Here is a 22,647-nt window from a genome sequence, read left to right as displayed (position 1 = left end):
GGAAACTTATTTAGGAGTGTACATGGCTTCCTAGTAAGTAGTCTTGGATAAGCTTGTTTTCCACTGTGACAAGATGTTCCATGTTCAGCTTGATTTCTTTTAGGGTGAGACAGTATCTGACAGATGACAATCCTAGTGTTGGCAGTGCTGAGTTATTCATTGATTCTATATCTTTTTCGGTAGCTAGGGCTTGGAAGTATTTTGTTACTGTTGTTTTTTTCTTAAGAAAATGTGTTCTGTGAATTTACTGTGATACTTATGGTTCAGATTTAGTACTATAGGATTTTTATTTATTTTATTGATCTTGTCCCTGTGTCCTCCTGTAGTCCCACTGGAAGCCTTGACAGTACTGGAATGATTACTAATTAGATTTATCCCACAGTATGCATACAACAGCCTCAGGATATAATGTTAGCATCAACTGCCGGATCATGAAAAACAATTAAAGCCATTTTCTTCCAGTTCTTATTTTGTTTAGAAGGTATATCCCATTAGGCATATATGATCAAAGTCTGTAGGCTTACTTTAACTGTATGGTTATATCACTAACTAGATATACAGTTAGGTTCAATTGTTGATGGTTTTTAAAGATTATTTTTAAAATTAATTTTCAAAAAATGGGTATATAAAAATATTTTGACAGGTAAACCATAAAATTAGAAGGAAAAGATTATTTTCAAAGAGAGGGAAGAAATGTGGTATAAGGGACAGGGATAGAAGTGGTACTTTGTATAAATACTTGCATAAATTTGACTGTGAAACCATGTAAATATTTTTATTCTTTCTTAAAACATTAACTTTGTTAGTTTCAAGTAACAGTATTCTTTTTTTGTTTGGGGTATTGGAGATTGAACTCAAGGGGCACTCAACCACTGAGCCACAGCCATATCTTGTATTTTATTTTGAGACAGGGTCTCACTGAGTTGCTTAGTGCCTAACTTTTGCTGGCTTTGAACTTGGGATCCTCCTGCCTCAGCCTCTGGAGCCCAGGATTACAGGCCATGCCCGGCAACAAAATATATATATATATATATTTTTTTTTTTTTTTCAAATATCTTTCTTAGTTGTAGATGGACACAATACCTTTGTTTTATTTATTTTAATGAAATGGTAAGGTTTCAACCCAGTGCCTCACATGTGCTAGGCAGGTGCTCCACCACTGAGCTACAGACCCACCCCAACAATATGGATGTTTATTAAAACAGATGCTAATACTAATTACGTATGAATGAAAAGATACTGAAGAGCTTTAAATTAGTATTTCCAAAGTTTATTTTCAGCTTTTAAAAAATACATACATTTTATTTTATTTTTGGTACCAGGGATTGAATCCAGGGGTGCTTGACCATGGAGGCACATCCCCAGCACCCCCTCCCTGCCTTAAAACTTTATTTAGAGACAGGGTCACACTATGTTGCTTAGGTCCTTGCTAATTTGCTGAGCCTGGCTTTGAACTTGGGATCCTCCTGCCTTAACCTCCCGAGCCTCTGGGATTACAGGCATGTGCCACCATGCCTGGTCTGTTTTCACTTCTTTTGTAATGATTTTTCTTTAATACAGTCTCTTAATTAAAGTAAAAATAATATCTTTCTATGTTAACAACCACCTAATATCTTTTTCTTTTTGATTAACCAAATCACTTCTCCAAAACTCTTATTAATCGAACATTTGTATACTGATATGTGATGGTGGCTCAATATAGAGTTTAAAATCTAATGTTCAGGTGAATGTTTAAATGAAAAAAAAAGTGTATGGTGGGTGGGGGGGAGTATTTGAGAACTTTCTGTGCTTTCTGCTTAGTTTTGTGCTGTGAATGTAAATCTGCTCAAACAAAGCCTTATAAAAATGAAGAACAAAACAATATGTGTTACTCACAAACACAAATACTAGTAGAATTGGATCCATGGCAGATTTAGAAAGTTACAGTGATGTCAGTTAGATCGATGCCAGGAGCCTCACATGTAAAATTGTTGTATTTGTTTATGACGTCATTATATAAGCTGCACATGTAAAAATCATCATTTTTCTTCTGTTGATATTAAGATGAAGCAGGTACAGGTGGTTTCTGTCTTAGGATAGTTTGGCTTGTAGTTTTTTTCTTTGCATTGCTATGAAAGTGATCCATATTTGGTAGAAACTGTATTTTTAATTTTGATCTTTTCCTGGGCCAGGGAAGAATAATAGGTTCTTACAGAGCTCAACATTGGAGCAAGGAGCTGCAGCTTGTAAACTCTGCTGTCTTGAGAATAAACAAGAAATAACTGTAATATACTGTGTTGCTAAGCTATGATGTGTGGCAGGTGTATTAAGTTTTTTTCACCCTATGATATTTTTAGCTTATGATGGACTTAGTAGGACAATATTTCAGTTTAAGTCGAGAAGCATCTGTAAATTCAATTAATAGAATGAATATTCCAGAAATCAAATCATGTACCATTAGGTTGAACTTTGGGAAAAGATTGATACCATACCATGTTTTAACTTATAGCATGATAGCATTGCAGATATTGGGAATATTCCAAGTATTTCCATAAATAATGCTTAGGTAATTTTTAGAGAAAATGAAACTAGATCCCAGCATTTTACCTTACATCAAAAATAAATCAATTAAAAATTAAATGATAAAAGTGAAACTACACAAATTAGAAGATAATATAAGTGAAAAGTTATTAGAATTTCTGATAAGAACCATTTAGTTTGCTAAGGTTGTCTGATCAAACTTTCTCTCTCTCTCTCTCTCTCTCTCTCTCTCTCTCTCTCTCTCTCTCTCTCTTTTGGTAGTACTGAGGTTGGATCCCATAGCCACACACTTGCTAGGCAAACAGACTGCCACTGAGCTACATACCCCTCAGCCTGTGGTTCTGGTTTTTACCTTTAGATATTTTTTCCTCTCTGTAGGAGGCCTCTCACAATTTACTATCACAGGTTTGTGTGTGTGTGTGTGTGTGTGTGTGTGTGTTTGTGTATGTGTGTGTGTGTATGTGTATGCATGCATGCATGTGCTTCTGAGGGTTTGCATTTCTGTGCTCTTTTTTTTTTTTTTCCCTCATCTTCTGACTTCAGTGTAGCATATGCCTTTCCTTTTGATTCACATAAAGTTGGAACAAAATTTGGATGGCTTCATATCCCTTAATTTTCAGTTAAAACATGTATTTTAGTCAGCCTTTTCTTTGCTGTGACCCAGAGACCTGATGAGCAATGTAGAGGAGGAAAAGCTTAATTTGGCTTATGGTTTCAGAGGTTCAGTTCATGGCTAGCTGACTCCATATCTTTGGGCCTGAGGTGAGGGAAAACATCTTGGCAGAAGGGTGTGAGGAAAGCAGCTTAGAACATGGCATCCAGGAAGGAGAGAGACAGAAAGGAGAAGGGACAAGGGGAGAGAGAGCTATTCCTTACCAGCAACAAAATACAAACTCCAAATTGATGTCCCCAGTAATCTGCTCTCTGTGGCCATACCCTACTTGCCTGTAGTTACCACCTGGTTAATCTATTAGTGGATTAATCCACTATTAGGGCACTCCTCTCATAATCCAGTCATTTCACCTCTGAAAATTCTTGCATTGTTTTACATATTAGCTTTTGGGGAACACCGTATTTTTAAACCATAACAGCACATGTAGACATAATAGTTTATATATAATTGGACAGTCTGCTTTATAAAAGCAGTTTGCCAGTTTGATTTTATGGTTCCTTATATTTACAATTCTCTATTTGTTTCTAAAAACATTCCATAATAGGGCTATGGTACATGAAAGGAATTCCATTTTAATTGGCTGAAGTAGAAGAAGAAATCTATTGAGTCTTAGGACTAGTCAGGTATGGGTGGATTCATGTGCTTAGACACCTCTCATCAGGATTAGGTGTTTTCCTTGTTGGCCATATTCTTAGGCTGTCTCTACTGTATGGTGCCCAAATAACTATTAACAGCTCTAAGTCACATTCTACTAGTTTTATAGCCTTAGTTGATGGAACTTTTTTTTTCCCAGTCATTCCAGCAAAAGTGGAGTGTATTTTGGTTCTAATTGATATGATATGATTACATACTGAAGGCATAGGAATTAGGGATATTCTAGTTGGCTAGATTTTCTGACATACACCTCCACGGAGGATAGCAACTGATAGACTATGAAATACAGTTACAGATTGCAATAATATTCATAATAATGACCCTAATTATTGGTAAGAATGTTAACACATTTAAAAGTACGTCTTTTGAAAATGCTTCATTTAAAATATCTTTCATTTTAGAAAGTTTCCATTAAATTATAATGTTTTTGATCTGAAAGAGGCAGTCTTTAGAAGTCTAGGAATACTTTCATTTTCTGACATTGTTGGATAAATTAGGTATTACTATACATACTCTAATTTTTTTTTTAAATAGGAAATTTTAATCACCATGTCTATGGTATACATGACTAGTTTCAAGCTTCATGGGTAAGAGAGGGCTAGTGGCTTCTAAGAAGTGAACTCTGATTAACAGAAGATACTTGTTACCTTTTTCCTTTTTTAAATGTTTTTATTAGTGCATTTCAGTTATGCATGGTAGTGGGGTTCATTTTGATATAATCATATATACATGAAATATAATTTTCTCATTTTCAGTCCCTAGTACTTCCTCTTTTCCCTCCCCTATTCCTCCCTCTCTCTTTTTCTTTTCCTCTATCCTATTGGTCTTTCTTTTATTTATTATTGTTTTTAAAATTGTTAGCTTTTTTGAGGAGTGAAGGTGAGAAACTATATAATAATTAATATATACTGGTGATGATAGATAAGACATGGTTTAGTGATTCAGCACTGTACTACAATAATTTATTTTGTTTCTTGGTAGAATATATTTTTTACTTATACTGTAATTTCCCTATTCCACTGTGTACTGATTTAGGATGGAATCGGTATTTATTTATTTATTTATTTTAATTGTAAACAAATGGGATACATGTTGTTTCTCTGTTTGTACATGGAGTAAAGGCATACCATTTGTGTAATCATAAATTTACATAGGGTAATGTTGTTTGATTCATTCTGTTATTTTTTCCCTTCCCCTCACCCCTCCCACCGCTCTTTTCCCTCTATACAGTCCTTCCTTCTTCCATTCTTGCCCCCCTCCCTAACCCTAACTCTAACCGTAACTCTAACCCCTCCAACCCCCCATTATGTGTCATCATCCACTTATCAGTGAGATCATTCGTCCTTTGGTTTTTTGAGATTGGCTTATCTCACTTAGCATGATATTCTCCAATTTCATCCATTTGCCTGCAAATGCCATAATTTTATCATTGTTTATGGCTGAGTAATATTCCATTCCACACATACACACCACAGTTTCTTTATCCATTCATCAGTTGAAGGGCATCTAGGTTGGTTCCACAATCTGGCTATTGTGAATTCAGCAGCTATGAACATTGATGTGGCTGTATCTCTGTAGTATGCTGGTTTTAAGTCCTTTGGGTATAGGCCAAGGAGTGGGAGAGCTGGGTCAAATGGTGGTTCCATTCCAAGTTTTCTAAGGAATCTCCACACTGCTTTCCAGAGTGGCTGCACTAATTTGCAGCCCCGCCAGCAATGTATGAGTGTACCTTTTTCCACACATCCTCCCCAACACCTGTTGTTGCTTGTATTCTTGATAATCGCCATTCTAACTGGGGTAAGGTGGAATCTTAGGGTGGTTTTGATTTGCATTTCTCTTATTACGGAGATGTTGAACATTTTGTTTTTGTTTGGGTATTCTTACTGTCCTTTATTCTATTACACAGTGAATCTTGACAAATTAATTTTTTGATACATTATTCATAATCTGAATTTTGGTATTCAGATTTATAGTTAAAGTAATTCTCTGAATATCAAGTGTCACTAAACTATCTCAGAATTATTAATGTCTGTGTTTATTTAAGATATTTTGAGGGCTAGGGCTATACCTCAGTTGGTAGATTGCGTGCCTCACACGCACAAGGTCCTGGGCTCAATCCCCAGCAACACACATACACATACACACACACAAGATATTTTGAAGCATAGTAATTACAGAATTTTCTTTGTGATATCATCAGTTTTGTGGTCTGAATTATGGAGTTTTATTTTATCCCACAGTTCTATATGTATTTTAAGGTAGATAAGTAGTAATATCCTTTTATTGGAAACTAAATAAATTCAAGAAATAGAACCTAAATTAAGATGATGAATACTAATTAGTATAATTTAATATAAAGTTTCTTTTCAATGAGAACTGTGTGTAGTTTATTAAAATATTTACATATATATGAAATAAAGTCTATGTAGTAGTTATGAAATTAGTGTCTGGTTTGTCTTTTCAAATAATCTGATGATAACCTTTAATCATTGTGCCCAAGGAATAATTCTGAGATAGTTTTAAAGTCTGCTTTCATGTACCCCACCCTGAGATACCTCCATCTTGCTTCAGGTTCTTTATTGTTGAATTTGTGCGTATGTCTATTAATGTATGCAGGTGCTAATAGTTTAATTTGTAAATACTGTCTCTCTTGGCTTTTCTAATCTTCCTGATGACCTGCTTCATTTCCCATTCACTAACTAATGTTACTATTTTATGGTTTTCTCCCAGAATATTCTTTTTCTTTACGTTCATAACATCATATACAAACATGGTGTTGGGGTCTGTGCCATGTTGACCGCGCCAGGGCAGCGCCAGATCACATCGGCAGCGAGACGGTTAATTGACATAAGCACACTCAGGTGATTTATCGTCCACGCACACAATGTATGCGCATGTGTTCTCGAGCACTCCTAATTGTGCCTGCTCGGACTTCTAGCGTCTGGCCTAATCTTTGCTAAGAGGCGTGGCCCTGCTCTCTGCCTCCTGGAGGTGATATAAGGGTAAGCAGAACGAGACAGCGCGCCAGCAGCTAGGACACAAAGCAGCAGCTAGCAGGAATAGGGCAAGAAGAAAGAAAGGAACACGGCAGCAGCTAGTAGAAAGAAGAACAGCAGCTAGCAGAAAGCGGCGGAAGGCAGATCGCAGAGCTGAGAACTGAGACGCATCACTAAAGCACCTTAGGTAGACGTACCTTTAGTTCACAGGATGCAGGACGCACCAGTAAGAAGCAGCAGAAAACTAAGAAGACATAGATATCTCTGAAAGCAAAGTCTCTCTCTGTCTCTCTCTCTGTCTCTCTCTCTCTGTCTCTCTCTCTCTGTCTCTCTCTCTCTGTCTCTCTCTCTCTCTGTCTCTCTCTCTCTGTCTCTCTCTGTCTCTCTCTCTCTCTCTCCCCCTCTCTCTCCCTCTCTCTCTCCCTCTCCCTCTCCCTCTCTCTCCCTCTCTCTCCCTCTCTCCTCTCAAAGAAAGTAAACCTCATTTCCTCTGTCCTCTATAAACAAACAAGCAAGAAAGCAGTGCACTAAAGAGAAAGAAGTAGCTCAGTTTCCAGTCCACCACCCTTAAGACCCGTGCAAATTGTTGCTGCAAGCAGTGACAAATATCCACAGATTTTGTACTGCAAAGAGCCAGCGACACATGGTATATGTTTATTAGTTAGCTTTCTGTAACTATAACACCTTAATCAACTTAAAAGAAGAAAGGTTTATTTTGCTTACAGTTCTGTGGATTTCAGTTCATTTGTGGTTTTCTACATTTCTTCTGGGCCTATGATGAGGCACTGTATTATGAAGGGAGCATGTGACAGAGGAAGCCCGATCATATCATGACCAGAATGAAGTAAATAGAGGAAGATTCCACAGTCTTCTTTGAGAGTAAGTGCCCAGTGATCTAAGACCGACCACCACCAGGCCTCACCTCTCAGAGGTTTCTACACTTTTCAAAAGGTCAAACTGGGGACTATGCTTTTAACACATGAACCTTGGTGTACATTTAAGATTCAAACTATAGCAACACGTTTTAGCATTTTTATTTTATAAATATTATATCAATCTAATTGAGCTGTTTTAGTGAAGAATATTTCTAAATGTTTACACCTTATAGCTTTCTTTTAAGTATTTGTAACTATTTCCTAAGCAGTAGCAGCAAACAGAAAACACACTACTGTTCTCAATGATAGATACTAGAAATAACTAATAGAACCTTGATATAACATATAACTGAATATACTGCTGCTAGTACTCTGTGTGTATCCCTAGTATCAAAAAGAATCAGTGGTAGCTACTTCATAATTTAAATTTTCATACTGAATGTAGCCTTTACATTTCTACGCTGTGAAATCCATTCAGTTAATTCTACAGAAAGTAAAAACTTCTGAAATATAGAATTCATGTCTACAAATACTACATACATACCTGTAGTATAATTTAAAGAATCCCTTGCTAAAATTGCCCTCCAGAAGGATTATACTAGTCTGGTCTTCCATTAATGTGTGAATGTACCATTTCCTGTACATCATTTAAAGAGAACATCTTTTTCCCCCAATAGCTTTATTGAAATAGTATTGATAAGTTGCACATATTTCCCCTTATAGTTATATTGCCAGTAAATTCTTATGCCTTTGTGAAGATTCAGACTTCCATATGGTATTGTTTTTCTTCTGCTTATAGGACATTAAAAAAATTTTAAACATTGCTTGTAGTATAGGACTCCTGACGCTGAATTATTTTAGTGTCAACTATCCAAATAATTTTTGTTTTTCACTTTTATAAGTAGTTGCTAAGCTGTAGTAGTGTATAAACGCACACTTCTATTCTCAGGGATAGAAATTAGACATAACCAATAGGACCCTGTAATAACACATAATAATATACTACTGCTGCTAGTACTCTACAACTTAATTAGAGCTCCAGTATCAAAAAAGAATCAGCATCTGGATGTGGTGGCTCACATCTATAATCCCAGCTACTTGGAAGGCTGAGACAGAAGAATTTCAAGTTCGACACCAGCCAGGGCAACTTAGCAGGAGTATGTTTCTATTCCAAATAAAAAGGTTGGGGGATGTGACATATTGGTAAAACGCCCCCTTGGGTTCAGTCCCAGTACTGCAAACAAAACAAGAATAAGAACAACAACAACAAAAGCCAGAGGTAGCTACTTCATATATATATGTCCATACACACACACATATGTATAGATATATGGTGCTTAAGTGTGTTCTACATTGCATTGCATCTGATGAAAAATCTGTTATTCTCTTTACCTTTGCTCCTTTGAAAAATTTCTCCTTCACACCTTTTTGCTTTAAGGTATTTTCAGTATTCCTGGTTTTAATTATTATGTCTCTTAGAATAGTTTTTTTTGTGTGTGTGTGGGTGGTTGCTGATGTCTGAATCCAGGGTGTTCACATGCTAGGGGAAAAACTTTGGCCATTACCTTTTTTTTTTTTTTTTTTTTGTGGTGCTAGGGATTGAACCCAGGGAAGCACTCTACCAACCTGAGCTATATCTCCAGCAGCCCCGGCCATTATTTCTTTACAACATTTTTTGGTCACCCTCTTTACTCTAGTCAGGACCTGCAGTTACACATGTTAGGCTCTTGAGGTTGTTCCACAGCTCACCAGTTTGGATTGTTTCTACTGCATATTTTACTTAAGTTTGGTATATTTTCATCTTATATGTTTTGTCATTAATCTCAGTGTATATTATGGTTTAGATATGAAGTATCCCTCCAGAGCTTATGTATGAGGTAATGCAAGAATGTTCAGAGGTGATATGGTTAGATTATGAGAGGTGTAACCGAATCAGTGTGTTAATCCAACTGTGGATAGGTAGAGTATGGTTGGAGAAAGTAGGTCAGTGGAGTCTTGCCTTCGGGGTTTATATTTTGTCCCTAGTGAGTGGAATTGTCTCTCTGTTCCCTGGTTGCCATGTCCTCGGCTACTTTCTTCCATCATACCCTTCTGCCATGATGTTCAGCCTCACCTTGAGCCCAGAGCTTTGGAATTAGCTGACTGGATTGAACCCCTGAAACCATGAGACAAAATACACTTTTTGTCCTCTAAAAAAGTTGTTCTTGTCAGGTCTTTTGGTCACAGCAATGTAAAAGCTGACTGAAACAGTGTGGTTTTCATCAGATAAGTGGCAGTTTTCTTGTCTAACATTTTGATTTTTTTTAACTTTAAAGTTACATGCCTCACCTTATCATGTTCAATATTCATCCTAGCGTTTTGAGTATATAGACCATAACTGTAACACTCATTTTAATGTATATCTTTTTGTACAGATCCTCTCTTCTGTTCCATTTTTGGATTGGTTTGATTGATTTAGTTTTCTTCCAATTTCAGATTGTATTTTCCTGTATCTTAGCATGTGTGCTAATTTTTCACCAAATGCCAGACATTGTAAATTTTACCATTTGCAGTATAAGGTATTTGTGTTCTGTAAATGTTCTCAAGCTTTGTTCTAGAACTAGCCTTAGCTTACTCAGAAACAATTTTAATCATTTGGGCTTGTTCTTATAAGCTTTTTAAGGCAGGATCAATGCACAGTTAGGTAAGGGTTAATATTCCCCAATACTGAGGCAAAACCCTTCATAGTATTCACCTGGTGACTCACATGCTGTGAGAGTTTTCTACTTGGTATGGTTGCAACAGGCACTATTACTTGCCCTGTGTGATTTTTTCACTGATTATTTCCTCTAATTCTCTTGAGTGGGTGTTTTCTCTTGGCTCGCAATAGCCTTACATGTATTTGTTGATTAGTAGTCAGCTGAGGCTTAAAACAAACTTTTTAGAAGTTTAGGCTCTCCCTGTGTAGATTTCTCTTCTTTGGCACATAGTCCTGTGACTGCTAACCCTCAGCTTCCCCAGACTTCTGTATCTTCAGAGAAACCTCCTGGTATTGCCAGATTCTCTCTTTCTGCCCTTTGTCCTGGAAATGGTCCATAGAAACTTATTTAGGGCAGTCCTTGGGCACACTTGTTTGTTTCTGGTCTCTCAGGGATCGCTGTTCTTTTTTTACCTAATATTCGATGTCTCAAAAACTGTTGTTTATATATTTTGTCTGGTAATTTAGTTGTATTTTTTGGAAGGGATGATAAATTTGGTATCTGTGGCCTCATCTTTGCTTGGAAATGTAATTGTGTCTTAGAAATTTAACAAAACCCAGGGTCATATTAAATCTCAAGTTCCTACCTCTACTTAAATATTCCCATATTAATGTTAATTTCGAGTAACTTGCCTTATTAGTCCTGTTATCATGCTGACTGGATATAATAGTCACATATGATTGCATCTGTATTTGCACCAACTTATGGATGGCAGAAAGATATTCAAGTAGATATTTGGGTATTTAGAGTTCTGGAATCTGAGGCTAAAACTTTGACAAGATTCTAATACCAAAGCTAGACATTGGTACATCTCTAGTTGCCATGGCACCTATTTGTTTTAACACTAATGTGGTAGTCTCCCCTTTTCTGCACTGTAAATGTTCCAAGACCTCCAGTGGATGCCTGCAACTACAGATAGTCCTGACCCTATATATACTATATCTTTTCCTATACATTCATACACACCTATGATAAAATTTATGAGAAAGCACAGTAAGAGATAAACAATGATCTGAGCATCCTGAGCATATGAATTTTCCCCCTTAAATTAAGACCTTTCACATTTCCATTTGAAGGAAGTACTTTATAGCTTCTCCTTGACCTATTCAAATTGCTAGGTTGCTATTGCTGGGCTTCGAAGCCATGATTCAGTAAAATAGGGATTTTGAACACAAACACTGTGATAATGATACCTAGACAGTCAATCTATTAACCAAAATGGCTACTAAGTGACTAATGGGTGGGCATTGTGTACAGTGTGGACATGATGGACAAAGAGATGATTCACTTCTGGTGGGATGGTGTAAGGCTTGCACCACTCAGAACAATGTGCAATTAAATACTTATAAATTGCTTATTTTCCATTTAATGTTTTTGGACTGCTGTTGACCATAGGTAACTGAAACCTCGGAAAGTGAAAATGCAGAAGGCCGGGCACTACTTTAATAGTGACAGATTTTCACTCTATGCAGATTCTACTCGTGTTACTGTGGGTTTACATCCTAATAAACCTGTCATAATTGAAAATGCATTAAATAGCTCAGTAAACCCATCATAAAGTAGGAAAATAAGTTGAACCATTGTAAATTGAGAAGCATCTGTATTTTAAAGCTAAACTCTTTCTTTATAAATGTTTTGAGGGGTTTCGTTGTACCGCAGCTGTTCGCGCGCGTGTAGTTCGAGGTAGCGTCATGGAGTCGGGGTTGGTTGGACGCTTAGCCCGACGCCTGGGCCTCACTGAACCCGATGTGCTTAGACAGGGTCTCATGAGGTTATTTAGGACCTCAGTAAGTTGCTGAAGCTGGCTTTGGAACTTGCCATCCTCCTGCCTCAGCCTTCCTAATCCCTAGGATTATAGACATGCACCACTGTTCCTGGCCTGAAAAAGTGTTTTGATGAACACATTGCCCTTATAGAAAAGCAGAGGAATATTTGCGACTGTCCCAGGTGAAGTGTATTGGTCTATCTGCACATATCACAGAAACCAGTAATGCAGTCATGTGCCTGGACCTTGCTGCTTCCTGGATGAAATGCCCCTTGGACAGGCCTTATTTAATTAAACTTTCTGGTTTGAACAAGAAGATGTATCAGAGCTGTCTTAAATCTTTTGAGTGTTTACTGGGCCTGAATTCAAATGTTGGAATAAGAGACCTAGCTGTACAGTTTAGCTGTACAGAAGCAGTGAACATGGCTTCAAAGATACTGCAAAGCTACGAGTCCAGTCTTCCCCAGACACAACAAGTAGATCTTGACTTGTCCAGGTCACTTTTCACCACTGCTGCTCTACTTACAGCGTGCAAGATTCTAAAGTTAAAAAAAAAAAAAAGTGGATAAAAACAAAATGGCAGCCACATCTGGTGTAAAAAAAAGCCATATTTGATCGACTATGTAAACAATTAGAGAAGATTGGGCAGCAGATTGACAAGGGAGAACCTGGAAATTTATCTAGTCCACCCCAGAAGAAAAAGAAAATAGTGGTTGAACCACCAGTAAAGGAATTAGAGAAAGTAGTAGAGATCCCACATACATCTCAGAAAGATGAAGATCTGACACAGGATTATGAAGAATGGAAAAGGAAAATTTTAGAAAATGCTGCCAATGCTCAAAAGACTACAGCAGAGTGATTGCAGTTTCTAGACTGGTATGTGCTGCAAACCTATAGTACACTCCCACTTCCAGGAAGATTTTAGGACTTTGAAATTTTGTTTGAACTTTTATTACAAGGATCCTATTGCCTTTATAGTAAAGAAGCCAGCACGAGGGCTGAGATCTGTTCCTGGCAACATTAAATCAACTACAGTGCCTCAGCTCGCCACAAGTCTCCGCTCTCCCACAAAATGTAATTGGAGCCATTTTACTTTTCAATTGTGTTAAACTAAAGGCAGTTTCCTGTTCTATTGGAATATAAATTTCAGGGTGAATGGAATTTGACTGATTCTACTCTTTTGGTTTGACTAAATATATTGTACAGCTTAAATTAATAAATGTTATTTTTGTATGTAAAAAAAAAATAAATGTTTTGAGGTAACGTTTACCTTTATTTTTCAAATGAGAATACAGAAGGTGTAAGACATTTGGTGTTTGGACTATTACTTTGGTGGTCTTTTTAATGATAGTACAGTGCCTTTTTTATTATTAGTGGGCAGATTGATAGATCATAGATCATTTGGTTAAAAATTTTTGGATTATAATCAACAATATCTTGATTAGTCATTGAAAAATCACGTATTGGTTCTTACATAATAAATGGTACAGCACATAAAAACATTGTGTAGCACAAGTTGCTTTGTAAATTAGTTGTTTGATTCATGTGTTATTTATGTATTTATTGATTGATCAGTCAACTGAATCAGAATTATAAATAATGGGTTAATTCTCTGGTCGCTCACAAAAGGCTATGATCTAACTTATAGTGTTGACAATAATTCTGAGAACCGCTGGGCTCTAGGTCTGAGAATGAAATCCTAAGAGGGTCATTTTGATGAAATTATTCAAGGTAAGCTGGGGATTGACCTATAGGCTTTTGGATGTCAATAGTTTAGGAACTGGGATAAAGAACTGGATTTGTACTGCAAAAACAGCATGGGGAGTTACAGTTGTAGGAGGTGGGGAAGAAGTGTAAAGTTATACTTGTATTAAGTGTAGAAACTGAAAATCAGCTTGTAGTTTTCATTAACGTAGAGTTTAAACATTTGAGTTTAGGAAATGAAGATTTTTTTTCAGTTGTTAAATAATATATCTTTCTTCTCTCTTATTTTTGTGAAAGCATGTTCTGGTTTGCCTGTGTTTGTGTTTTATATCAGTGTTTTATAACTACTTTGGTTGATAAGATTGAAGTTATTAAAACAAGGAAAGTATTAGCACTATCCCCTATCTCTACACTAATTCCTGCATCATTAGGGTAGGTCTCAGTCAAGATTTGATCTTGTTCTTTGTATATTTAATTCTTTGACTATTGATTATCAGCTGATATGTACCTCAAGGCTATCTTCACTCAATTCAAGAAATTATATACAGTGTGCAAATCAAGAAAAACATTTAACTTATTGTGTATAAAAATAACTGATATTCTGTAACGTTTAAATAGCTGTCATTATTAAGAGTCTTAATATACCAAATTTTTTTAGACTTCATAAAAAAAAAAATTACTTCCAAGATGGTAACTCTTTGCAGGTTACCATCTTGCTGATGAGGAAACTAAAGCACAGAAAATAAGTAACTTATGAAGGTCATAAGTTCTTATAGAGTTCTCCAAATGGTCCAGTGTGTGTGGACACACCAACCACCCTGTTTGAGCTACAGTTTTAGGATGAAGATGAAAACATTGGTAATTCAGGCTTTATTTGTGTGTGTGTGTGTGTCTGTATGTTTTCTTTCTTCTAAGAGTGTGGGAATCAGTGCATTTTTACTGAACATTCACGTTAGCACAGTGGTAAAAAAACCTTTGAAATTCTTTAAAATTTACTTTCAGTATTGGATTTCCTTTTAAGTAGCTGCATGAAATAGAGTAAATGACTAATCTTTCCTTAGTCTTAGTGTTCTTGTTTATAAAATTCGGACCAACAGTAGTACATTTTTGGTTGTGTAGTCTTTCCTCTAAGATCTTATACAAGCTATTTGAGAATTATTTTTAAGACAGAAGAACCCTGCAGTTGTTCGTAAGGAATCCATCTGCTTTAACTGACTCACATATCAGACCTTGGACATTGTGTTGTTTTGATGACAGGTGTCCTTTGGGACCTGCTTACATTGTCAGTGGAAGAGGCTGTGGTTTTCTCCTCCATCTCAGAGTTATGTATTTTGTTTCAGAATAGTCAAGAGTACTGGGCAATCTTTCCTTCATAAATGTCTGATAATCTCTAGAATGTGTATTAATCCTACCAATTTAGTCAGGGTAAAATTTATTTATTCATGTTAGACTTATTTACTTACTCATGCTTGCAAAATATTTTTCTGTGCACTCTATGGATTTTAAATATAATCTTCAAAATGGCATGTGGTAGGCAGTTGTATTTTCTTCCTTGTGCAGAATAGAAATAGAAGGCTTAAAGGGAGGTTAAGTAACTTAGAAGTATCTAATAATATGATTAGTGGAGTCACATTTTGAATATATGTTTGTTACACTCCAAAGTTTTGAGTGCTTAACTGTAGTGATAAGTCACATCTCCTACGTATTGAATTCTTAAGTTTATGGTTTAAAAACATATGTTTTAGTTATGTATAACATTAAGATGTATTTTGACATAATCACAAAAACATGAAATCTAATTTGCTCTAATTCAATCCCCACCTCTTCCCCCTTGCCCCTTCCCCCTCTGCTTTCTCTCTGCTTCCCTTCTTTACTGATCTTTCTGTAATTTATTTATAGTTTTTTAAAATGAGTGTCTTGTGGATATACTTGATGTTGGGATTCACTGTGCTCTATTTGTATTTTCCCTTTTTCTCATCCCTCATTCCTCCTGCTCCTCAATTCTGCTGCTCCTCAATACTCTTCATCCACTCTGCTGATCTTTAATTTGTTGAAATTCCTTCTTCTTTTTATCCCCCCCCTTCCCCTCCTCCCCCATTTTGGTTTAACTTCCACATATCAGAGAAAACATTTGACCTCTAACTTTTTGGGATTGGCTTATTTCACCTATCATGATAGTCTCCAGTTCCATCCATGTACCAGAAAATGCCATAATGCCATATTGTTATACTTCATTGTGGCTGAGTAATACTGCATTGTGTATATATACCATGTTTTCTTTATCCATTTATCTGTTGATGGGCACCTAGGTTGTTTCCATAGACTGGATCTTGTGCCTCGTGCTGATATAAACATTGATATGCCTGTGTCACCATAGTATGCTGATTTTAAATCTTTCAGATATATACTTAGGAGTGGGATAACTAGTTCAATCCCTAGTTTTTTGAAGAATCTCCATATTGTTTTTTCAGAATGGTTGTACTAATTTGCATTCCACCAACAACACGAGTGTACCTTTCCCTCTACATCCACACCAACATTCATTATCTGTATTCCTTTTTTTATTGTAAACAAATGGGGTACAACTTGTTTCTCTGTTTGTACATGAAGTAGAGGCGTACCATTTGTGTAATCACACATTTACAAAGGGTAATGGTATTTGAATCATTCTGTTATTTTTTCCTCCCCCCCACCCCTCCCACCCCTCTTTTCCCTCTATAGAGTCCCTAATTCCTCCATTCTTGACCCCCTTCCACTCCCCATTATGTGTAATCATCCACTTATCAGCAAGATCATTTGTCCTTTGGGTTTTTGAGATTGACTTATCTCACTTAGCATGATATTCTTCAATTTCATCCATTTGCCTGCAAATGCCATAATTTTATTATTCTTCATGGCTGAGTAATATTCCTTTGTATATATACACCACAGTTTCGTTATCCATTCATCAATTGAGGCACATCTAGGTTGGTTCCACAATCTGGCTATTGTGATATGAGCAGCTATGAACATTGATGTGGCAGTATCTCTGTAGTATGCTGATTTTAAGTCATTTGGGTATAGGCCAAGGAGTGGGAGAGCTGGGTCAAATGGTGGTTCCATTCCAAGTTTTCTAAGGAATCTCCACACTGCTTTCCAGAGTAGCTACACTAATTTGCAACCCCACCAGCAATGTATGAGTGTACCTTTTCCCCCACATCCTCTCCAGCATGTATTGTTGCTTGTATTCTTGATAACTGCCATTCTAATTGGGATGAGATGGAATCTTAGTGTAGTCTTGATTTGCATTTCTCTTATTACTACAGATATTGACCATTTTTTCATATGTTTGTTGATTGCTTGTAGATCTTCTGTGAAGTGTCTGTTCATATCCTTAGCCCGTTTGTTGATTGGGTTATTTGTATTCTTGGTGTAGAGTTTTTTGAATTCTTTACATATTCTAGAAATTAGTGCTCTGTCTGAAGGAAGAGTGGCAAAGATTTTCTCGCACTCTATAGGCTCTCTCTTCGCATTGCTGATAGTATGCTTTGCTGAGAGAAAACTTTTTAGTTTGAATCTATCCCAGGTATTGATTCTTGCTTTTATTTCTTGTGCTTTGGGAGTCATGTTAAGGAAGTCTGATCCTAAGCTGACCTGTTGAAGATTTGGACCTACTTTTTCTTCTGTAAGATGCCGGGTCTCTGGTCTGATTCCAAGGTCCTTGATCCATTTTTTTAAATTTATTTTTATTGTAAACAAATGGGATACATGTTGTTTCTGTTTGTACGTGGAGGAACAGCAACCATTTTCATATTCATACATTTACATAGAATAATGATGATTCATTCCATTATTTTTTCCTTCCCCCCCACCTTTCCCACCTCTCTTTTCCCTCTATACAGTCCCTCCTTCCTTCATTCTTGCCCCCCTCCCACCCCCCATTATGTGTCATCATCCACTTATCAGTGAGATCATTCATCTTTTGGATTTTTTGAGATTGGCTTATCTCACTTAACATGATATTCTCCAATTTCATCCATTTGCCTGCAAATGCCATAATTTTATCATTCTTCATGGCAGAGTAATATTCCATTGTATATATATTCCACAGTTTCTTTATCCATTCATCAACTGAAGGACATCTAGGTTGGTTCCACAATCTGGCTATTGTGAATTCAGCAGCTATGAACATTGATGTGACTGTATCTCTGTAGTATGCTGACTTTAAGTCCTTTGGGTATAGGCTGAGGAATGGGATAGCTGGGTCAAATGGTAGGTCCATTCCAAGTTTTCTAAGGAATCTCCTTACTGCTTTCCAGAGTGGTTGCACTAATTTGCAGCCCCACCAGCAATGTATGAGTGTACCTTTTTCCCCACATCCTCTCCAGCACCTATTGTTGCTTGTATTCTTGATAATCGCCATTCTAATTGGGGTGAGATGGAATCTTAGTGTAGTCTTGATTTGTGTTTCTCTTATTACTAAAGATGGTGACCATTTTTTCATATATTTGTTGATTGCTTGTAGATCTTCTTCTGTGAAGTGTCTGTTCATATCCTTAGCCCGTTTGTTGATTGGGTTATTCGTATTCTTGGTGTAGAGTTTTTTGAGTTCTTTTTTTTTTTTTTTTTTTTTGGGAGCTGGGGATCGAACCCAGGACCTTGTGCTTACAAGGCAAGCACTCTACGGACTGAGGTATCTCTCCAGCCCTGAGTTCTTTATAGATTCTGGAAATTAGTGCTCTATCTGAAGTATGTGGCAAAGATATTCTCCCACTCTGTAGGCTCTCTCTTCACATTGCTGATAGTTGCTCTCTCTTCACATTGCTGATAGTTTCCTTTGCTGAGAGAAAGCTATTTAGTTTGAATCTATCCCAGGTATTGATTTTTGCTTTTATTTCTTGTGCTATGGGAGTTCTGTTAAGGAAGTCTGATCCTAAGCCAACAAGGTGAAGATGTGGACCTACTTTTTCTTCTATAAGATGCAGGGTCTCTGGTCTGATTTCAAGGTCCTTGATCCATTGTGAGTTGAATTTTGTGCAGGGTGAGAGATAGGGGTTTAGTTTCACTCTGTTGCATATGGATTTCCAGTTTTCCCAGCACCATTTGTTAAAGAGGCTATCTTTTCTTCATTGCATATTTTTGGCACCTTTGTCTAGTATGAGAAAATTGTATTTATTTGGGTTTATGTCCTTGTCCTCTCTTCTGTACCATTGTTCTACCTGTCTATTTTGGTGCCAATACCATGTCGTTTTTGTTACTATTGCTTTGTAATAGAGTTGAAGTTCTGGTATTGCGATACCCTCTGCTTGGCTCTTTCTACTGAGGATTGCTTTAGCTATTCTCGGTTTCTTATTCTTCCAGATGAATTTCATGATTGCTTGCTCTATTTCTGTGAGGTACGTCATTGGGATTTTAATTGGAATTGCATTCAATCTGTATAACACTTTTGGTAGTGTGGCTGTTTTGACACTATTAATTCTGCCTATCCAAGAACATGGGTGATCTTTCCATCTTCTAAGGTTTTCTTTAATTTCTTTCTTTAGTGTTCTGTAGTTCTCATTGTAGAGGTTTTCACCTCTTTTGTTAGCTGATTCTCAAGTATTTTATTTTATTTTTTTGAGGCTGTTGTGAATGGGGTAGTTTTCCTAACTTCTCTTTCTGAAGATTCATCACTTATGTATAAAAATGCATTAGATTTACGAGCATTGATCTTATATCCTGCTAATTTACTGAATTCACTTATAAGTTCTAAAAGTTTTCTGGTGGAATTTCCCACTTCCTCTAAATATATAATCATGTCATCAGCAAATAGGGATAGTTTGAGTTCTTCTTTATCAATTCGTATCCCTTTAATTTCTTTGGTCTGTCTCATTGCTCTGGCTAGAGTTTCAAGGACAGTGTTGAATAGAAGTGGTGAAAGAGGGCATCCCTGCCTTGTTCCAGTTTTTATGGGGAATGCTTTCAGTTTTTCACCATTTAGAATGATATTAGCCATGGGCTTAGCATAGATGGCCTTTAATGTTAAGGAATGTTCCCACTATCCCAATTTTTTCTAGTGTTTTGAGCATGAAGGAATGCTGTATTTTATCAAATGCTTTTTCTGCATCTATCAAAATAATCATGTGATTCTTAACTTTAAGTCTGTTGATATGGTGAATTAACATTTTCCATTTTGTTGTATTATAGATTTTCAAAATAGCTTCTAATGTTTTGCATTTCAGTCGTGTCTGTCGTGATATTTCCTTGTTCATTCCGAATTTTAGTAATTTGAGTTTTCTCTCTCCTTCTCTTTGTTAGTGTGGCTAAGGGTTTATTGATTTTGTTTATTTTTTCAAAGAACCAACTGTTTATTTTGTCAATTTTTTTGTTTCTTTTGTTTCAGTTTCATTGATTTCAGCTCTGATTTTAACTATTTCCTGTCTTTCACTACTTTTTGTGTTGCTCTTCTTTTCCTAGGGCTTTGAGCTGTAGTGTTAGGTTGTTTATTTGTTGATTTTTTTCTTCTTTTTTTGAATGCACTCCATGAAATAAATTTTCCTCTAAGAACTGCTTTCATAGTGTCCCAGAGATTTTGATATGATGATGTATCTTTGTTCTGGTTTACCTCTAAGAATTTTTTTTATTTCCCCCCTAATGTCTTCTGTTATCCATGCAACATTCAGTAGCATATTATTTAATATCTAGGTTTTGGAGTAGTTTGTTTTTTATTCTGTCATTTATTTCTAATTTCAGTCCATTATGATCTGATAGAATACAAGGTAGTATCTCTAACTTCTTGTATTTGCTAACAGTAGCTTTGTGGCATAATAATGGTCTATTTTAGAGAAGGATCCATGTGCTGCTGAGAAGAACGTGTATTCGCTCTTTGTGGGATGGTATATTCTATATACGTTCACTAAGTCTAAATTATTGATTGTGTAATTGAGATCTATGGTTTCTTTGTTCAATTTTTGTTTGGAAGATCTGTCCAGTGGTAAGAGAGGTGTGTTAAAGTCACCTAGTATTTTTGTGTTGTGTTCTTTTTGATTCCTGGAATTGAGAAGGATTTGTTTGACATATATGGATGAGCCAGTGTTTCGGGCATAGATATTTATGATTATCATGTCTTGCTGATTTATGCTTCCCTTAAGCAGTATGAAATGTCCTTCTTTATCCCTTCTGAGTAACTTTGGCTTGAAGTCCACATTATCTGATATAAGGATGAATACTCTGGCTTTTTTGCTGAGTCCATGTACATGGTATGTTTTTCCCATACTTTCACCTTTAATATGTGGGTATCTCTTTCTATGAGATGAGTCTCTTGCAGGCAGCATATTGTTGGATCTTTCTTTTTAATCCATTCTGCCAGTCTATGTCTTTTGATTGATGAATTCAGGCCATTAACATTCAGGGTTATTATTGTGATGTGATTTGTATTCCCGGTCATTTGCCTCATTTTTGTTTTTGACACAACTTGGTTTCTCCTTTATTTGGCTATTCCTTTAGGGTAGTTTCTTCGTTTGCTGATTTACATTGTTTTTTTTTTTTTTTTTTTTTTCAATCTCTTCCTATTGGAGTATTTTGCTGAGAATGTTCTGTAGGGCTGACTTTCTTTTTGTAAATTCTTTTAGCTTTTGTTTATCATGGAAGGATTTTATTTTATCGTCAAATTTGAAGGTAAGTTTTGCTGAGTATAAGATTCTTGGTTGGCATCTATTTTCTTTCAGAGCTTGAAAAATGTTGTTCCAGACCCTTTTAGCTTTTAGGGTCGGGATTGAAAAATCTGTTGATATTCGTATTGGTTTCCCCCTGATTTTGATTTTTTTCTCTCGCAGCCTTTAAAATTATGTCTTTATTTTGTATGTTAGATATTTTTATTATAATGTGCCATGATGTGGGTCTGGTGTAATTTTGTATATTTGGAGTCCTATATGCCTCTTGTACTTGATTTTCCATTTCATTCTTCAGATTTGGAAAATTTTCTGATATTATTTCATTGAGTAGAGTGTTCATTCCTTTGGTTTGTAGCTCTGTGCCTTCCTCCATCCCAATAATTCTTAAATTTGGCCTTTTCATGATATCCCATAATTCTTGTAGATTTTGTTCATGATTTCTTACCATCTTCTCTGTTTGGTCAACTTTGTTTCCAAGATTAAATATTTTGTCTTCAATGTCTGAGGTTCTGTCTTCCAGGTGTTCTATCCTATTGGTTATACTTTCTATGGAGTTTTTAATTCGGTTTATTCTTTCCTTCATTTCAAGGATTTCTTTTTTTTTTTCAGTATCTCTAACTCTTTATTCAAATGATCTTTTGCTTCCCGCATTTGCTGTTTTATCTGTTGATTGGTGCAATCATTCAAGCCTGCATTTGCTTTTTCATCTCATTGTTTGCTTCTCTGATCATTTTAATTATGTACATTATGAACTCCCTTTCTGACATTTCTTCTGCTTGCTGTCATTGGGTTTTATTGCTGTAGCATCTAGGTTTGTTTGGGACATTTTCTTCCCTTGTTTTCTCTTATTGCTCAGGTATCAACCCCTGTAGTAGTGAAACTCTGAGATATTGCAGATTTCCTGTATTGACTTATAGTGTCCCTGTAGATTTCCAGTAACTCACCTCATATCCTTCAGTAGCCTGATGTCTTGGAGGTATTCGATAAAGCAGGGCTCCACAAGGAAGCTGCCCCTCTAGGGCTGGTGGCCATCAGGTGGGGCCCTGTTAGTGGGCAGAGGTGCCTCCACTTGTTGACCGATGGTCAGCCAA

At 36.4% G+C, this 22,647-nt stretch overlaps 1 protein-coding gene and 1 pseudogene across 2 annotated transcripts in view; both read left to right on the top strand.

Moving 5' to 3' along the window:
- Positions 1-22,647, top strand: part of STIM2 (stromal interaction molecule 2) — a 172,035-nt gene that overhangs the window by 71,089 nt on the left and 78,299 nt on the right.
- LOC306669871 (origin recognition complex subunit 6-like) lies at positions 12,148-13,218 on the top strand (annotated as a pseudogene). Its single transcript, XR_013766766.1, has 2 exons — positions 12,148-12,217; positions 12,378-13,218. The product of XR_013766766.1 is annotated as an origin recognition complex subunit 6-like (transcript).

This window comes from Sciurus vulgaris (genome assembly GCF_902686455.1).
Source record: "Sciurus vulgaris genome assembly, chromosome: 9".
Classification (NCBI taxonomy): domain Eukaryota; kingdom Metazoa; phylum Chordata; class Mammalia; order Rodentia; family Sciuridae; genus Sciurus; species Sciurus vulgaris.
This window is presented reverse-complemented; position numbering and strand designations above follow the sequence as displayed.